Source organism: Peromyscus maniculatus, chromosome 12 (genome assembly GCF_049852395.1).
Source record: "Peromyscus maniculatus bairdii isolate BWxNUB_F1_BW_parent chromosome 12, HU_Pman_BW_mat_3.1, whole genome shotgun sequence".
Lineage (NCBI taxonomy): Eukaryota > Metazoa > Chordata > Mammalia > Rodentia > Cricetidae > Peromyscus > Peromyscus maniculatus.
Window position 1 is genome coordinate 80,875,445 of NC_134863.1, and position 20,060 is coordinate 80,895,504.

Genomic DNA, 20,060 nt, shown 5'->3' on the forward strand with positions numbered 1-20,060 from the left:
TCTTCACTATTACAATCAATCCTCCAAACACACTAACATCACCCAAAGTCTCATGTTACTGAAGACATTACACTTTTAAAGAACAGTTCAAGGTCACATAAGAAGGAGGAATACCAGACTTCTCCCTGAAGTTCATGTCTGGTTCCCAAGCCTGTGCCTGGGACTGTGACACTACACTGCTGTCCATTACGACACACAATGGCATCCTCTGCAGTGGGTCCTCACTTCAGATACCAAGGGAGATAGGTATTTGCTCGCCATGGTGAAGAAAGCAAGAACAAGAAAATGTAGAAAAAAAGCCCCAGTTCAGAGGAACCCGGAGGTCATTTGGAAAGAGAAGAAAGCAGTCCAGTGAGGACCGCAGCGATGTGTCAAGTGCAGGAGCCAACTGCCAAAGTGGTTAGGAAAACAGTTTTCTCCAGTTAGCCATGAACCTGGCTTCTAGGTACTCACCGTGCACATGTTTTATAGGCCTTAAAATCAGGCAACGTGAACTACTCAGAGAGCTAAGCATTTTGGGAAAATATTTTAATATCAGGGAACACTCTCTTGCCCTAAGGACTGTAAGTCACATAGAAGAAAAATAAAACCTGGTAAGCACTTCTAGTTTGGGGGAAAGATTTCAATCTAAAATCAGTAAAAGACAAAGTATGAATTTTTAAAGCGATTTCAATTTTATAACTTTGTAATTCTCTCAGTAATATCCTGGTTAACAATGAGGATTCAGGTAGATTTTTGATGAATCTTCTCTACCGCTTCTCAATGAGAGTGGTTTACAAATGTAAACACCCGCTCCCAGATTCACCCAGGTACTGCCTGGTGCCCAGTCCACAAACCGTTAGCATCAACATGTCTGAACCCGAGTCTTCCAAGTTCATCCTGCTCACAGGTCCTCGAGTCCCTGAATGAAGGACTCACCACTGCAGTTTTACAAGCCAGATCCCAGCATCCCCCTTGCCATGTCACGCTCCTCTCTCAAGAGACCCACCTGATTCCTCCTCAGTTCCCTCCACCCTGACCGAGTACGGTGTGCACTCCCCCGCCCACCATGAGTCTCTCGGCAGGTCTAGCCAGGTCATTCCTGTCCTCACCAATATGCACTGCATACCACAGATAGAATGTTTTGTTATATAAAATAATGCAAATCTGGTATTTTCCCTCCTGCTTAAGAGATGTCATTGCCTTCTCCTCTGGTGTGAGAACAGACCCTACAGAACAGACCACGCCTCCCCAGCAGACCCCGGCCTCTCTACCAAGCACGGGCCTCCCTTTCAGGCTGCACAGCTGCTGTAGCAGGCCATCGGAAAACTCCCCCAGTCTGATGCACTGCTGGGAAGGGTAGGAACTAAGAGGCAAGGCCTATGCAGAGGCATTAGGTCAGCAGAAGGGGGCATCTTGTTCCTGGCCCTTTCTGCTCTGTCCCGGGAGTCCTGGCCACCATGAGGTGAGCAGCCTTCATCCACCATGGCATTTCTTCCATGTGTCTGAGGGTGATGGAGCCCATTGCAACCGGTGACAGTGTGAACCACGTAAGCCTTGTCCCTGAGGCTGTGTCCTCAAGAATCCCGCTGGCCTGAGTGCTGGAGAACCAACAGGGACTCACACTGGGCTAAACTCCCACTGCGAGGAAGTTAAAGTGAGAAGGAGAAGGCGCCACCTTTAAAGTCGGAAAGTCAGGAGGAAACATGCTCAGAACCTACGTCTCAGACTTTCCAATGTAGAAAATCTCCCTCATTCGTGACCAGTGAAGTTTGGTCATCACTGCACTGAATTAATTACCTCTGGGCCTCCAAGCCTCCAAGAGTCCATATACTGCAGTAATATAGCCGTCTTCAAGAGGCTATATTTAGGGTAGATGCTTCAAAGGACTTCATCCTTCACTTCATTCATGTTAGCAATGTTATTAGCAAGCCAAGTTAAATGCCGAAAGCTTTACCAAGCATCGTTTAAAATAATGTTTTAGCTGGGTGGTGGTGCCGCATGCCTTTAATCCCAGCACTCGGGAGGCAGAGGCAGGCAGATCTCTGTGAGTTCGAGGCCAGCCTGGTCTACAGAGCGAGATCCAAGACAGCTAAGGCTACACAGAGAAACTCTGTCTTGAAAAACTAAAAACTAAAAAACAAAAACAAAACATTTTAAAGGCCTTCTGGGTCAGTGAGAGAAACCCAAAGACAGGTCCTATTAAAGGACATCACACATCCATCCGCTTGCATGTGAGAAGGGGAACTGTAAAGAAAACTGCCTTACTTTTAGGAGGGCCACTGCTAATGTTTGTGTGCCCCCAAATCCAAATGTTAAAACCCCAATTCCCAGTCAAGTTGATAGGATTATGGGATAGATGGCTATGGATTAGATTAGATCATGATGGCAGGACCCTCATAAACAGCATTAGCAACCTGATTAAAGAAGCCTGGTAGAGATCCATTACCCTTCCCACTGTGCCAAGGCAAAATGTGGTCTTGAGTCAGCCAGCCCTCCCTGAGGCAGAACTCAACCACCGCCTAACAAACTCCACTTTATCGCTAATCTATTCTTTCCCCATCTTGTCCTGTACGACAGGGTCACACAAGCTGGCATGCTTGGAACTTGCTATACAGGCCAGGCTTATGTCAAACTTGGAATCTACCTGCCTCTGCCTCCCCAGTACTGGTATTACAGGTTTTTGCCATTATGTCCACTCTAGTCCATTCTGTTCTCAGTTACCTTAAATTCCAGAGTCAGGTTTATATGATAAACATTCCCAAGGAAATGGAAACTAGCTCTCCAAAGGCAGCAGTGTCCTCGGCACAGGTAAGACTGTGGGCCCAGCCCCAGGAGAATGAGCAACTAGATCACAATCTGAACAGGACCAGCTGTGCCAAGACCTTCAGGCTGCCCTTGTCCTCTCCCTAGGGAAGGTGCTACCACCTACAGTGGCCTCAGTTCTGCCTTCCCAGTGAGGAGCTTTGGGGTGGGTTTCTTTCCTGGAGATTGTCACCAACGTTTGTCTCCTGCCTGGGGCTCATATGGTGCACTGGAGCCTCTAGGTTCAGGTTTCCAGCTTAGGATTCTGGTAATGTCACTGGTCACCAAATCTGCCAGCTTTGATCGTGGTCTTCCCGACTGTGACAATGGATTTCTATTGTTTATAAGCTACTTAATGTATGACACTGTGTCCTAGAAGCCCAAGTTGATTGAGAGAAAAAGCTAGAAGAGGGGGAGCTCCTGAAACAGTTAAAACTGCGGGCACACCTTTGCACTGGTAATGGGGAGAGACTGAAAGCTCACTGGTGCATGCTAAAAAGAAGATCCAGGCCAGGCGGTGGTGGCACACGTCTTTAGTCCCAGCACTCAGGAGGCAGAGCCAGGTGGATCTCTGTGAGTTCGAGACCAACCTGGTCTACAGAGCGAGATCCAGGACAAGTACCAAAAACTACACCGAGAAAACCTATCTCAAAAAACCAAAAAAAAAAAAAAAAAAAGGCCGCACAGACCATTATGCATTATGTGTGACTCTGGAGAGAGCTCAGAATGAAGAGAAATCAAGACAGACAGCTTCAATCCTGACTAGAAAATATAGACAGTAAGGGTTAAACCACTGATATCTCAAGCAGGAATTGTGAGGGACAGTGGCAGGACAGAAGCAGAAAGGAGTCTCTTGCGAGCTGGACATTGTGGTGCAGTTTTGATCCCAGCACTTGGGAGGCAGAAGCAGGCCATCTCTGTGAGTTCGAGGCCAGCTTGGTTTATATGGAAAGTTCCAGGCCAGCTAGGGCTACATAATGAGAGAGAGGGAGAGAGGAGAGAGAGAGAGACAGAGAGACAGAGAGAGAGACAGAGAGAGACAGGGAGAGACACACAAAGAGAGACAGAGACAGAAAGCGCTGACGAGGGCCCAAGGCCTCACCCCTGGGGGCACTGCTCACACGCACTCACTGCTCACAGGCCCCCACTGCTGGGCCCTTTAGGAAGCCTAACTTTCCACCATCTCCTCTAGCTGCTGAGACCACCAAGCTGCCCTCCGCCCCCCCCCCCCCCCAGCATATTCCCCCATGATAAACTGGCCTTAGGTTTCCACTCAACCAAGAACCTGAATGGGACATCTGTGTCTCTCCCTGTTCCAAGCAGGATCAAGATATCGTGAGACCTGGGGAGGAAAGGTCATCACTGTTCTAAAGTACCAAAGAACTTAAATTTTGTGTCTACATTTTAGTGTTTTGTAGAAGACAGAACTTGTGATGTGCCAAAATTCAAAGTTAGCAAAGGACACTTTCTAGCTGTTGGGTTTCTCTGTGTAACCACCCTGGCTGTCCTGGAACCCACTCTGTACACCAGGATGGCCTCGAACTCACACAGATCCTCCTGCTTCTGCCTCCCGGGTGCCTCTGCCTCGAGTGCTGGGATTAAAGGTGTGCACCGACACCCAGCGCTGTTGTTTGGAGACTGTATTTATTACCAGGGCTTCCCAAGAATCCTGGGCTCAAGCTGTCCTCCCGCTGCAGCTTCCGTAGACTGCTGGCTAAGGTACCTGCCGAGCGGGGTTGAAAGCCTGTGCCTCGTCCTGTACAATGTACCAAGTCAGACATGGTTAAATGTGGAATTGTTAACCAAAGGAGAAGCGGACCTTAAAAAAATGTGGAGTATTCTCGGAGCCTGCTCATATTAGGAGAAAAAAAAAAATGCTTGCTACGGACAGAACAGAGGCCTGAGCGAATGACCTTCAGACGAAGGAGACTGGTGTGGGCCAGTGCGCTCGGTAGAAGCCAGGTGTCATGCTTCCAGACAATGGAAGAAAAAGGATCAAAAGTCATCAGGACTACCACCACCCCAGGCCTGGGATGCAGCATTCCTAAACCACGCAAGCTGACATATTTACAGGCCAAATATCATTGCTAGCAGCGTATTATATTGAAGCAAAATAACAACAAGGGCTGGAGAGAGGGCTCGGTGGGAAAGAGCATGTATTGCTGTTGCAGAGAACCCAAGTTCAGTTCCCAGCACCCACAGCAGACGGCTCACAACAGCCTGCTGTAACTCCAGCTCCAGGAGAGCCAATGCCCTCGTCTGGATTCCACAGTACCTTCACTCACACATACGCATGCCCATACATACACACATGATTAAAAATAAAATAAATCTCTAAAAACATTAGTAATGCTGACAACAAGAGTTGGGTGTGGTCACTCATGTCTGTCATCCTGGCACCCGGGAGGAGGGCCACCGCAGGTTTGTGGCCAACCTGAGCTACACAGGGGTTCAAGGAAAGCCTGAGCTACAAAGTAAGGCTCTCTCACTCAAAAAAGAAAAAAAATAACAGAAATGATAAGAAGTCAAATGTGGCAAATATTAAGTGCTGACTCTATTTTCAACTTTTCTGTAGTTTTTAAAAAGATAAATTTTAATGTTTTACAAACTTTATTTTATTTTATGTGTATGGATGTTTGTCTACATGTACATCTGTGAACTGTGTGTGTATGCCTGGTGCCTTAGGAAGCCAGAAGAGGGCATTAGCTCCTGGGACTGGAGTTACAGAGAGTTATGAGCTGCCATGTAGGTACTAGGAACCAAATCCAGGCCCTTTGGGAGAGCAGCCTGCGCTTTGAACCACTGAGCCATCTCCGGCCCCCAGCCCTTCTGTATGACTTAAACAAGCAGAAAAGCACAGCACCATGAACTGTAACACGACGCAGATGACCGCTCCACGATTCACGAGCCAATCCAGCTGTAGCTTACTCCATTCATTCAGGGGACATGCTTTCCCAGGATCCCGGCAGGACCCCAGCCCGGGCATCTTGACATCCTCTGGAACTGCCCACACTACAGGGCCACAGCTTTCTGTGTACAGGCTGAATGGAACCCTGTTGGCGCAGTACTGAGGAAACAGAGGCATCAGGACCAACTGAGGAAGGAGCAAGAGTAAAAGCATCTCTGAAAGGCTCAGAAAACAGACAATGACCATCCAAGAACTTCTTCCAGCACTAGTTACTAGAGGTAGCAGGAAGCAGGAGCCTGGCATTTCACTGACCTCGGGTCACTAGGGCACCTACATGGGCAGGTTCAAGTACCTACTCCCATCTTCCTGGACTAGCTATGTGCCAGGAACTGTTTAAGTTTTAAGCCTCCATAAGCTATAGTCTTCTGGTAAATGAACTGGGGTAATGGTGACATGTCCCTCAAAAAGTCAATACTGGAGAGGTTGTGGACTAAACTGACGCCATTTTGAATAAAACTTCCAGTTTGAATAAGGGTCAAACAAAATTTAAGTTCCCAAGACCTCCCTGGGTGACTGACATCCTGGTTGGCAAGTTGAAACATGAATGTGGAGCAAGCCACCCCCACAGTTGAGTAAACCAACCAATGAGAACATGGTAAGTGTACCACAAAGAAATGTTCCTAGGAAAGTCCCCATCCCTGAATCCTGATTGGTGGAAAATGTAACTGTAACTTGGCATAGATGTTTGTGATTTTTGTGCTAAAAAGCTCTGTAGCATTCTAGCTGGGGGGCACAGCTCAGCTCCAAGTCTGTTCTCTCTCCCTGATCCATCCACCAGTAGCAGCTTGATTACAATGAACATTTCTTTTCTGCATTGACTTGTGTTTGAGTTGTGTTGATCCAAATGAACCCCAAAACAAGGTGACTCAGTGAGGAAGTGCTTGCATGAGGCCTTGAGTTTGGATCCCCAGACACCAGGTAACACCTGGGGAGAGCTGGCCTGTACTCCTTAGTGCTAGGGAGAGCAGAAGCAGACAGCAGGCAGGCAGGCACGACACTGGGGCAGTAGCAGAGAGCTCACAGGTGATCCAAAAGCATGAGGCAGAGAGCTAACCGAGACTGGTGCGGGCTTCTACAACTTCAAAGCCCACCACCCGTGACACACAGCCCCCAACAAGGCCACACCTCCTAATCCTTCCCAAACAGCTCCACCAACTGCGGCCACGCATTCAAATATATGCTCAAATATATGTGCCTATGGGGCCATTCTCATTCTAACCACACAAGTGAATCCTCTGAGCTCACTAACCAGACAGTCTAGCCAGTTGGCAAGCTCCAATCCAATGAGAGATCATGTCTCAAAAAATAACGATTAAGAGTAATATCCAGTGTCTACCTCCGGTCTCCATATGAACACAAATACACACAAAGAAAAATGAGAAAGGATCACGGCAGAGTACGCATGTTAGCACTCAGACCTGCCAATCAACCACAGACAGGTTTCACAAACACTCAACTGCTCCAAGGGTGTGCCACTCCTGACTAAGCACCAAGACTCTAGGGTTGAGAAAAACTATGACTGTTTCTGGGTAATCCTGCAATCTCACTAACACCACAGTAAAAGGGTGGTGGTGGCACACGCCTCGAATCCCAGCACTCGAGAGGTAGAGGCAGGTGGATCTCTGTGAATTCCAGGCCATCCTGGGCTACACAGTAAGACTCCGTCTCAGGAAGGACAAAAGAGGAGACAAAATCAATGAAAACTCAAAGCAGATGGACAACAAGTGATTTGGGACACTGAAGTTCCAAGCTGAGAACCAATCAGAAAAGAGCAGGGGATACAGTTAGGAAACAGAGCAGATGTGACCCCGCCAGTCATCATGGGGTGGTCAACTGTGACTTCTGTACTGGGGAAAAGTCTGTGGGTTGGTGGCTTTGTTTCTGATTTCTCGTGGGTCGGACAAAGGGTTATCTATACAGCAGACGGTGTGGGCACGCACTGAGAAGGACATGAGCAACTGCGTGCTGAACAGAAAGAAAGGATCAGGACACGGGGCCGGGTCTTTCCTTCCGGACAAGACAGCTCTTCTCTAGGGGACCTGATGAAATTAAGAGGTGATGTACACAGGTATGGGGGTTTCCACTAACTGAATGGCCTCAAGCAATGAACAGTTCAAGGGTCCCAGCCACACCCTCGGAGCGGTCAGTCATCTTAGCTCCCTTTTTATTCTAAGCAGAGTCAGAGTACTGTGTGTATGAAGAACCTTTGAACATGAAAGGCATCCCGAGAGGGTTTGAAAAAGAAAACAGCAGCTTGGTACAACAAACAACACAGGGAGAAGAAAAAAAATCATTCCAATGCCAGAAACCAAGAAGCAAATGCCATCCTAGGACCAGTGAGATGGCTCAGCCACCATTCCTAACACCTGAGCACCTGAGTTTGATCCCTGGGACCTGCACACGTGGAGAAAAAGGACTCCTCCTGAAAACTGTCCTCTGCATGTAAGCACACATGTGTTCTCTCCTCTCCCTCTCCCTCCCCCTCCCCTCCCCCTCCCCCTCCCCCCCTCTCTCTCACACACACACATATACACATATATAAATACATAAATAAAATATATAAAAAGATTTTTAAAAAAGAATAGTATACTAAGAAACACTGGGACTGGAAACCGGCCGTTGGGATTTAGAAACCTCACAGTGGAAACTGTTTTAAATGTGAATTATGACCGTGGAGATGGCTCAGCAGTTTAAAGGTGCCTGCTGCCCCCATGCTTGACAACCTGGTGACCCCTGGAACCCCTGTGGTGGAGAGAGAGTTCTCTCCCAAGTTGTCCTCCGACCTCCACACATGAATTGTGGCGTGTACACACACACATAAATACGGTTTGAAAGATGAAAATGAAATAAGAGCCAGGCGTGGAAGCACACACCTCTAATTTCAGCACTCCAGAGGCCTGGGCGGGAGAACGGAAGTTTGAGGACAGCCTGGGCTACGTGGTATCCAAATAGAAAAACTGAGAAATAAGAGTCAAGAAAATCAGATGGGGCTGGGAGATGGCTGGGGCTAAGGGTATCTGCTATCATGCAGAGGACCTTGGGATAATTTCCAGCACCCGCATGGCCGCCCACAACCATCTGTAACTGCAATTCTGGGAGATCTGAAGGCCTCTTCTGATCTTCGCAGTCACCAGGCACATATGTGACACACATATGTAAGGGCAGGCAAAACACCAATACACAGAAAATAAAAAATAAACTTTAACAAACTCTAAAGGAAATAAAGCACCCATCTGTAATCCTTAGCATGGAGAAGACGTCAGCAGGAGGGTTATAACTGCAAGTTAAGTACAGCCTGAACTAACCTGGACTACAGAGCAAGATGTGGAGAAAAAAAACAAACCAAACAAAAAACCAGCCAGGCGTGGTGGTCCTGCTTGTAATGTCCACACTGGGGAGACCCAGGTAGAAAGACGGCTGTGAGTTTGTGGCAAGCCTAGGCTACATAACGAGTTCCTGGCTAGCCTGGGCTATGTGTAAGAGACTATTTCAACAATAGTAGTGTGGGTGAGGGGACAGATGTCAGGAAACAAAAAAAATGAGAAAACCAGAAGTGAAAGTTCACACACAAATGACTAGAGACGGCCGAGACAGCAGGCAAAGGACATTCCAGGGTTCCCGGAGAAGATGCTCCTGTGTCGTTTGTATTTAAAGGTTCAGAGACTCAACCTCATGGACAACACTCACAACAAAGAGAAGCCTCTCTGCTGACGGAGGAGGAATGGCCAAAGGCCTGAGGACTGCTCAACAGCAGCAGTGGAAGCACAGGATGGGGCAACAGCTTCCAAACCCTGAGGGAAAATGACTTCAACCACAATTCTACTATTAATATCAATCGAGCATGTGCACAGAACCGAAGCACTGGACTTGCAAGGGCTCGCAAACTCTAACTTCTCATCAGAGCCCTCCTGGACTTGGTACACCACTAGAGAGGGTAAGCCACTCAAAAATAACGCAGGCTACAGGAGACCCCACACAGGAGAGCCAAGGAAGCCAGCCATGTCCTTGAAGCAGAGGGTACCAGGCCAAACGGAAGCAGCACAGTGTCCCAGGCGCTCTGGCAGCCTTCAACCTGAGCCTGCACGCCCTGGAACCTGGCCCAGACTCCCATCGCCACTTGGCAGGGCTGGCTCCATCTTGAACATATGCTGCTGCTGTCTCTCCTGCAAGCCCTGAGGCCCAGGCACTTGCCTCCAGAGACGTTTGGCTGGGATGGACCCTGGCAATTGCAGAGAGGCTCTGGGTGGAAGCTGAGGCAGAAATGACCGCATCTGCTATCCGTCCAGGCCTTGGAACAGAGCCCGCAGATGCCCTGACTAAGCTCGGGTTCTCAGGGCTCTCTCCTGCATAATGCAGCTTTGACATCCTCACCAAGAGCCCTTCCAGGAGCCAGGCAAGCCGGAGCCACTGTCAGTTCAGCTCTTCCTGGACGTTACAGCGGGGATGCCGTCCTTTCCTTAAGGTCAAGTTTGAACTTAAGATTATAAAATGTAAACAACCGCAAGCCAGGAAGTTCTACATTCTCCAACAGTAAGGCTATGTAGACCTCCTGTGGCTTCTGGAAGACTTGACCTTGTTCTGACTTTATTTAGTGGACAGTTCCCTAATGATAAAGATGAAAATATAGTTTATAACCTCTGAAGAAATTAACAAGGTATGATTTGGAATTATATAGCCTAGTGGAGAAAATTCATTCCAAATGTTGTAATTTTTTCTTGCCCTGTGACAAGAAACTTATAAACATAAGCCTGTTATACCTAACATAGCAACTATGAGACATTCTTTTCTCTAGGAACCACGTAAACACCTACTCCTTTAAATCTTTTTTGGGGAAAAAAAGTTTCGTAATGCTTAAATAAAACTTTGCTCACTATTTTTGTTTTTTTCTTATTTATTTATTTTGGGGTTTTTTTTTTTTTTTGTTTTTTTGTTTTTGTTTTTTTTGAGACACAGTTTCTCTGTGTAGCCCTGGCTGCCCTAGAACTCTGTAGATCAGGCTGGCCTTGAACTCAAAGATCTGCCTGTCTCTGCCACCTGAGTGCTGAGATTAAAGGCATTTTTTACATCACTTAAAACTGTTTTTTATTTATATGTGTGTCTCTGTGTGAGAGTATGCCTTATGTGTGTGGGTACCCTCAGAGGCTAGATGAGGGTGCTGGATCCCCGGAAGCTAGAGTTATAAGCAGTTGTGAGCTGCCTGACATGGGAAATGAACTCAGGTTCTCTGGACGAGCAGCAAGAGCAGAAAGGACTCTTTTTTTTTTTTTTTTTTTTAATTAAAAAAATGTAACTCACAAACTTTTACTCATTTGCTTTCTATTTTACTATTTATTTATTTATTGTGTGTGTATGAGCACAGGTGTGTTGTGTGCCCATGCAGATGTTAAAGGTCAGTGCCTCCTCTATTGCTCTCCACCTTACGCTTGAGATGAAGGTCTCTCCGCAGACTTGGTTCACCATTTGGGCTAGAGTGACTGGCCAGCAAGCCCCCGGAACCCACCCGTCTCTGATCCCCACCTCCAGTGCTGGGGTCACAGCTCTGTGTGTGTGTCCTAAAATTCAGCTTTCACTTGCCTTGCAGTGGTGACGCACACCTTTAATTCCAGCACTCGGGAGGCAGAGGCAGGTGAATCTCTGTGAGTTCCACGCCAGCCTGGGCTGTAGCCAAGTTCCAGGACAGCCAAGTCTGTTACACTGAGAAATCCTATCTTGAAAAACCACACACACACACACACACACACACACACACACACACACCTGTATACATGTGTGTCTGTGTGGAGTGCACCTGCATGTGAGTGCAGATGCCCACAGGGGCCAGAAGCACTGGATTCCCTGGAGTGTGACAGGTGGGCTGTCAGTCTGATGTGTACTCCTTTCTGAAAGCAGGAGCAGCACTCTGAACCTCTGGGCCATCTCTCCGGCCCTCTATGCAGCCTTTTTTTCTCTTAAAGATTAAGTCTTCATCATCTGTTGCCAAAAGCATCATGCTGTGATGGCCTCCTCAGGAGGACAACTGGAGGCATGAAGAGTGGAGAGTGAAGGAATGAGAATTTTGAGGATTTCACTTTTTATTGACATTTCTTTGGGGGGGGGGTCGTTGAGGGAGGTTTTGAGACAGGGTTTCTCTGTGCAGCTTTGGGGCCACTCCTGAAACTCGCTCTGTAGACCAGGCTGTCCTCGAACTCACGAAGATCCACTTGCCTCTGCCTCCTGAGTGTTGGAGGCCTGCGCCACCGCCAGCCACCCAGCTTTATTTAACATTTCTGTATTGTCTGAATGCTTTACTTGGTATCCTTCTGTAACGTTTAAATTGTGTTTTTTACACAACATTTTAGCTTTGTTATATTAAAAGGCAAATAAGGATTATACGAGATTAGTTCTTTACCTCTGGGCCCCAGAAGGGAATTTAGAAAACAAAACCAAAACACGGCAGTAACTACTACTAGCTGATACAGGAAGAAAGGGGAGGTCAAAGGGGCGTGTCTCCTGAAGAGGAAAAACTACATCCTCACCCCGTTCCGATTAAACCTGCTTTTCTTGCAGCATCGCTATGCAAATCGACCTCTGGGTTTCAATCTAGGATCGGAAAGTCCTTCCAACACCATGCTCGGTGAAAGTGCTAAGTCGCTTGGCTCTGCTCTTTGGAAAGACAAACGGATTGAAGATGACGAGAAAGGCAGACAGGCTTAGGAAGAGGCGCCTCTGGAATTACCTGGAAACGGGACTCGTGGTACAAGTCGCGGGGAAAGAGTTTCCGAGCGAGCATATCCACCCCGGAGAGAGGTCCGCGTTCCCACGGCCCTCCTCCCATCACAGCAGCATCGTGGAAGCGGGCCCTCGCCTCCGCCGCCTGGGCTGGAAAGGTCAAGCCTCTGTCTACCTTTCAGGCTGAAGTGGCGAACTCGGAAAACCAACTCCCGGGCCAAAAACCCAGAATGGCCTAGCCCACACCGGCCACTGCGACGGCGACCACGGTCGGCGCGACTTCTCTGAAAAGGCCGCTCAGGAGGAATGCCCAAAGACGTTCCTCTCATGCCTGCGCTTGCAGAGGGGACGGGGAAGTCAAGGCGACGCGGACAGCTCCTGGCGATGGCTCCCCGAGCAGACGGGAGGGTCGCTCGTCCCCAGACCCTCCCGGGGCCTCGGCGGCGGCGCCCCCCAGGTCGTTCCTCCCCTACCGGTCGCCCTGGGACGCTCCGAGGATCGAGATAGAAACCTCCCAGCCTCCGGATGAGACACGCGGCGGAGCGGCCTGCCCCGGCCGTGTCAGAGCCACGGGCGGCCGAGGGGACGCGGGCTCAGGCCGGCACCCCACCCCTCACCCCACCCCCGGGCGCCCGCGCGCTGCTCCGCACCGACTCGGGCGGCGCCACGGCACCCCAGGCCGGGCCGGGCCGGCGCCCCACGCTCGATCGGAGGGCGGATGGCGGAAGCCCGAGACCCGCCAGCCTCACTCACCCGGCTACCTGCGACGTCCACACCGAACCCAGGCGGCCGCAGGGACGTCGAGGGCGCGCGTCGGCCGGGGCGGCTGCGGCCCGCTCGACCTCAGCCCGGGGAGCCGGCGGCGGGCGCGAGGCCAAGGCACCGGGGAGGGGCGGAGCGAGGCGCCGTGCGCACCGCAGGGACCAATGGGCTTGCAGCAAGTGGCCTGCGTGGGCGGGCCATAACGCTGATGGGCGGGGCAGGGGCCTCAGAGGCGGGGCGGGGCGAGACCGGTGCTCCCCGCGGCGACCAATCAGGATGCGGCCGGTGAGGCAGGGGCGGGGCTTGGTTCTTGAGGGCGGGGCTGGCGTGGTACCCTGCGGTTGTCCAGGAGCTGAAGTCTGGACCTCGCTGGTTGTGGTTTACGGTAGTGTAAACCCAAGAGCCTCAACACCGAGGAGAATACCTGCGTGGAGGACTCAAGCCTACTACGCAAGATCCCTTCGCACACCGGCGGGTGAGCATTGTTCACCAGCTGCCCAGAGTTGAGCATGTGCTCCAAGACACTCAGAAACCGAGACCTAAAACGAAGAAGTTACACGTCCAGGGATCCCGGTCAGTATTGGTTATCCACTGTACCCGCAAAATAACGCTAGACTGCTATTTCAGCCTGATGGTTCTTTTTCCATCCATCCAACCAGATTTTTGGCTTTTTCAGGAGCAAATCTCTACTGATCTCTTTTAAAGATACTGCCTCTGGATTTTCAGCAAAACATCAAAGGCCACATTTCCTACAGGATTTAAATACAGTTGAGGAAAGATGCCAAGTCCAAGTTATTACTAAACTAAACGCAAACACGCTTTTCCTAGGCAGAATAAAGCAAAAGATTTTTGTGTCATGTAACTCACAAATGTCATCCTGGATTGTGTTACTTCTGTAGTTCTTGTATATAATCTAGGACTTAGGTGTTTAATAAACACTCGTTGCATAAATTCCTTTATGAAGTATGGGACTATGCACGCACCCTAACAAGCAGAAGGGAGGACACAGAAGGGAACAACTCTGTAAGCACCTGTCCCAGAGCTAAGGGATGTAGCTCAGCATTAGCCTTGAATACACAAGGCTCTGGATTGTATCCCCAGCATCACATGAAGCAGGTGTAATCCCTACATTCCAAAATGTCCCAGTTTTGCTTTGAGAATGATAGGACATACCCATGGTCCCAAGCAGAAGGCTTCCTATTTCCATCCAGACTGGATTACATAGTAAATCCAAGACCAGCCTGAAGTGAGAGCCTGTCTCAAAAATAACTGAGGACCTAGGATGTAGTGCAGTGTCTGTCCTGCAAGTGCAACTTCGTTTCACTCTCCATCAGTTAAAAAAAAAAAAAAAAAAAAAAAAAAAAAAGGCTGGAGAGATGGCTCAGATGTCAAAAAGCACTGGCTGCTCTTCCAGAGGACCCTGGCTTGTTCCCAGCATCCACATGGAGGCTCACAGCTATCTGTAACTCTAGGTCCAGGAGATCTGCTTCCCCCTTCTGGCTTTTCCGGGCACCAAATATGCAAATGGTGCACATACATACATGTGGGCAAAACACTCATACACATACATTTAAATATAAAAAAGATCAAGCCTCCATATGTGCTCTACTTGGATGGAAACTCCACTGCCATGTATGTATTCATATACTTTGGGTTTTGTTGTTGTTGTTTTGTTTTTGAGACAGAGTTTCTTTGTGTAACAGCCCTGGCTGTCCTCGAACTTGATCTGTAGCTCAGGCTGGCCTTGAACTCACAGAGATCTGCCTGCCTCTGCCTCCTGAGTGCTGGGGTTAAGGGCCTGTACCACCACACCAGGCTTATAGGCTTTGTTAAATTCTCCTTGCCTAAGCACCTGCAGAGGCTCCCTAGACTGGGGAGATCTTGTAACTTGAGGATCCTTTTCTCCCTCGGACCAGGACTAAAAACCCACTTCACCAAAAATAGCAAATAGACTGAAAGAAGCCGGCCAAGAGAGAAGAGCAATTCAGGACGTGGGGGCTGTTCATGAGGGACTCCATAAGTTCTGATTTGTCCCTAACTGCCAGGATTTCTGTGAACCACTTCTAACAGTGGAAGTCATACCCCACCATCTAAGAGTGCAAAGCAAACACTGCATCACCAGAACTAAAAGACCGAAATGAGCTATGTAAACATGGACGTGTGAAGTCCTCAAACACTCTCTCCTCCGGTAAGTTTACTGTGTTGAGTTGCAGAAAGGCCTCAAGCTGCTGTTACATTGCACCTGCAGAAAGCTGTCTTGAGAGGAATGGCAGACTCCTTGTGAATGTCTGCTCTCTTCTGAAATAAGGTCTGTGCTTTATCAATCATTTGGTAAAAAATACTGAAGCCAAGGGCTAGTCTAAATAAGCTCTAAAGCTTTTACTTTTCTGTTCTTAGTTGACTTGAACTAATTTTGGAAACCACATGGCTGACCAATACAGTATTAGTCATCCACAGCTTTACTTTAGAAGCACCTCTGGCATGTGGGTCATGGTGACAGTTGCTGAAGTTACTCTTCAGAGGTCTGATGGCCACTTTTGTTGACAATGCCTCCCCCTTCAGTTAGGCCTGCATAAGTGCCTGAGGGGTGACAGTTTGATGACAGTGTCCTGGGCCTTCACCCTCTGAGCACACTAATGCCACCATTTCCTTACCGTGTTTCATAAAGAGTCACATGGGCAGACATGTCCATGGGGGGTTGTCTTGATTGTTTCAGTTGATGTGGGCAAACTCAGCCTGAAAGAGGGCGACACCATTTCCTGGTTTGGAGCCCTGGACTGTATAAGAGAAAGTGCGATGAGCAAGGAGTATGCATGCATTCATTTCTCTCCGCTCTTGCTATAGGTGAAAGGTCCAAGCCCACCTCTGGGTTTGAAAACTCACCAAAACCCACCAATCCCTGAGCCTGAAAATCCACTCCCCTGGCCTCAAAATCCCTCCAATCCTTGGGCTTGCCTTGAAATCCCACCAATCCCCACCCTGGAAAACTCTGCCCCAGAAGAAGCCTTGTATAAAACCTGCCTCCTGCTCAGTTCCCTGATACTTCTCCCCCAAGCAGAAGCAGCCACTTCTGTGTCCTTACCAACAAATCTCTTTCTTGTATGAGGTCTGTTGTGCAGTGTGACTTTGATATTCCTTGGCTCCTGACTGCCAGGGGACCTTTCCCCTCAGAGCTGCAGCACTTCCACTTAGCAGTAGATATGACGTGACTAGTCACTCCAAGTTCCTGCAGCCTTGACTTCCCTGATGGACTGTAACCTGAAATCCTAAGTGAAGGAAACCCTCTCTCCCCTAAGTTGCTTTTTGTCAGGGTGTTTTATTTCAGCAACAGAAAGGCAACCAGGACACAACCAATGCCTGAGAGATAATTTGCTTCTGGCAGAAGCAGAAACTTTTCCTTCTGTGGTGGAGGGTCTAAACACACACACACACACACACACACACACACACACACACACACTCAAAGGGAAGGAGGGGAGGGAGGGGAGAGAAAGAGTTTCAGAAGTGATATGTCATGACTTGACTATTCTACTGGTCACGTAGATCAAGTCCGATACAATGTTCGAGGGTATTGCTCAAAAACATGAATATTCACAGGGTGGTGGTGGCACACACCTTTAATCCCAGCACAGGGGGAGGCAGAGGCAGGAGGATCTCTGTGAGTTTGAGGCCAGCCTGGTCTACAGAGTGAGTTCCAGGACAGGCTCCAAAGCTACACAGAGAAATCCCGTCTTGAAAAACAACAACAACAAAAACCCATGAATATCAGAAGATGGGGATCACCAAGGATCATCTCGAAGGCTGGCTACTACCCTTACTTACTTAGTAATATTTTATTCTAAATTAAAAGGGACCTCAGATTTCTTCTGTGTTTTCACTGAGCACCGCAAATGCAAACTGCAAAAGCTGTGCAATACAGGTAACTCGGACACCAGCGGCTAGGCAGATGGCTCAGTTGGCAAAGTGCTCGCTGCACAGGCATGAGGTCCTGGGTTCGATCCCCAACACCCTGAGGGGAGACAAGAGAGCCTTTGGGGCTCACTGACCAGTCAGACAAGCCAATCATCAAGCTCCAGGTTCAGGGAAATACCCTGTCTCAAAACAAAACGAAACAAAACAAAACAAAACAAAACAAGGTAAGAGTGATGGAAGAACACACTTGACATTGACCTCTGACCTCCACAGGCACCAACACACTTGGACTCGTACACACGCATACATGAACACACACAAACACACATTTTTTTTAAGATTTATTTATTTATTATGTATACATTGTTCTGTCTGTACGTATCCCCACAGGCCAGGAGAGGGCACCAGATCTCATTACAGATGGTTGTGAGCCACCATGCGGTTGCTGGGAATTGAACTCAGGACCTTTGGAAGAGCAAGCAGTGCTCTTAACCTCTGAGGCATCTCTCCAGCCCGACAAACACACATTTTAATATGCCTTTCTGGGTACCACTCATAGTGACATTCCCAAGAAAATGAAGCACACTTTTCGTATCAAGTTCACAGTGGTTTGTATGGTCAAAGTGTTAGCATAATTAATAGCAAGCAAATAACACACTGCCTTTATGTGTAATATAATTCCACGGTAGGCTTGGGTAATGAGCAGGCTTTTCATTCACGTGACTCTTTAGTGGGACATTTGCAAGTCAGGTGAAGCAAGGGAAAATTCCTGGTTGCGCTTAACCACCCTGAACACTGACAAACACCTGGCATCCTGCCCGTGGTCAGACATGACGTTTGAAATATCCAGCAAGCAGGGTGGCATGGACTTAGAAGCCAGTCGGAATGAGTGCTAGCTAATGGGTATATGGGCACAACTCCGCTAAACAGAGAGTCTGCTGGTGGCAATGTCCTGTTATTGTAGACATCAAGGATTCCTCCTAAAAAGGCCCCTGGAGAAAGGCAGCTTCCTCTGAGAACCAGTGATTGGCTACCCAGGACTCCACCCTGCAGCCAGCATTTTGTGACCCAGTAATACCTCAATCCTGCCAGTTGGGTTTTATTTTTCTGTGTGTGCATGAACGTGTGTGTGTGTGTGTGTGTGTGTGTGTGTGTGTGTGTGCGCGCATGCATTCAGGTGTGTGCGTGAGCATGTGGAAGCCGAGGGTTTCATCCCCAGATATCCTCCACTTTGTTCTTGTTCTGCTTTGATTTGGGGTTTTGTTTTCTTAAAACCTGATCTCTCCCTGGGACCTGGCGCTTGCCAATTCAGTGAGGCTGAACGGCCAGTAAGCCTCAAAGACCCGCTTGCCGATCTTCTCCCGACTGTAATCATGCCTGGCTTTTCTACACGGGCTCTGGGCGTGGAGCTCAGGTCTCATGCCTATGTGGCCAGGACGTTCCTGACTGTCCTACTTCTCCAGCTTCTGATTTTTTTCTCCTTTGACAGAGGGGTTCACCAGAAGCTCAAAGTCACACAACTAATGAATGAAAAATGTGGGATCTGAATTGAAATCTCTCCAGTTTCCAAGTTCGCTCTCTACCACATTATGATGCTTCAGTTCATTGGTACTGTGTATGGACACATGGGAGTCAAGGATCTCACGAGAAACCGAGGACAAGAATGTCAGCCCATGCAGACAACACACTCATGAATGGAGTTCCCAAGTCTCCACAGCACCCTAGAGTTGTGTGGAAACAGAGCTCTGGAACCAGACCAATTACGGGTGCCCTGGGATCAAATTCTACCTCAGCCACTTCTACCTCACCCAATATGTCACTTAATCTCTGTGTGCCGCCTCGCCTCCTCCTCCTCCTCCTCCTCCCCCTCCTCTTCCTCCTCCTCTTCCTCCCCCTCCTCCCTCCCTCTCTGAAACAGGATCTCACTCTTTAGCCCTGTCTGGCCTGGAACTACATTCATCAGGCTGGCTTGGAACTTGCGGCAATTCTCCCGCCTCTGCCTGCTGAGTGCTGGGATTGAGGGTCCACCGTCATCTTCTTGAGAGGGTTACCACGAGAGTACCTGTGGCGCCTGGTTGTTGCCCGGGCTGAATTAGCGGCTGCAGGAGAAGCGGCCCACAGCTGTGTGTTAGGGCCGCCTCTCCTGTGTCTCGGCTCTCCTCCTTCCCAACCACATCTCAGTCCTGATTCAGTCACCCTCCTCACCTTATGACTTGTGCTTCCTCTTGTGGCACATCTTGTTCCTGATTCCCGAGAACGGCAGCCTCACTTCCCCACTGCTGGCTGCACTATTATTTCTTGGCTTAGTCGTAATGAGTTCTAATTCCCGTCAGTGCATTCAATCCCATGCGGCCTCAGTAAATAACAATGGCGTAGAGCTAAACTCAACGATTTGGAGATATCCTGAGATCTAGTAATAAACAGGTGAAGAAAAAGATGTACAAGCATGTCTACAATGTGGTCACACTAGAGAAAGAGACTGTGTGTATATGTAAATTCTGCATATAAACTATAAGTTTTTGAAAGGATCTTGCAGTACCAGGATAATAGCCTTCTAATATGTCCTTTCCTAATCCACAGAATCTGTAAATATGTTATATTACTGCTGAAGACCTGCTTTGGCAGGGTGGTTCAGGTCCCAAAGAGGATGTGTGGAGTTGGCTAGGGGGGGCGCCCCCCTCCGGGGGGGCACGACACAGACACTATCTGAGGGTGAATCAGGTTGGCTGCCAGCAGACTTAACTGAGAGAAGATTACACCTTTTATACTGTATAGCTGCACAGGAGACAAAGAGCATGTGAGCTGGTGTGTGAATTGAGATCAGGGGTTGAGGAATCTAACATTGACCTTGACTATCCTTTACCTAAGCACATACAAAATTTCCCAAAGGGAAAGGCATTAATATTGTGAAACATTAAAAATGAAA

At 48.7% G+C, this 20,060-nt stretch overlaps 1 protein-coding gene and 1 long non-coding RNA gene across 2 annotated transcripts in view; one reads left to right on the plus strand and one right to left on the minus strand.

Moving 5' to 3' along the window:
* The window catches only part of Tmem50b (transmembrane protein 50B), a 35,990-nt gene extending 22,639 nt beyond the window's left edge, over positions 1-13,351 (minus strand). The window contains exon 1 of the mRNA XM_076549202.1: positions 13,214-13,351. The gene's annotated coding sequence lies outside the window, so the exon portion shown is untranslated. The remainder of the gene's footprint in view (positions 1-13,213) is intronic.
* A 122-nt stretch (positions 13,352-13,473) lies between these two features.
* LOC143268163 (uncharacterized) lies at positions 13,474-19,791 on the plus strand. The gene is made up of 3 exons (XR_013043862.1): positions 13,474-13,795; positions 15,139-15,410; positions 18,624-19,791. It is a non-coding gene; the product is annotated as an uncharacterized LOC143268163 (long non-coding RNA).
* Positions 19,792-20,060: the final 269 nt, after the last annotated feature.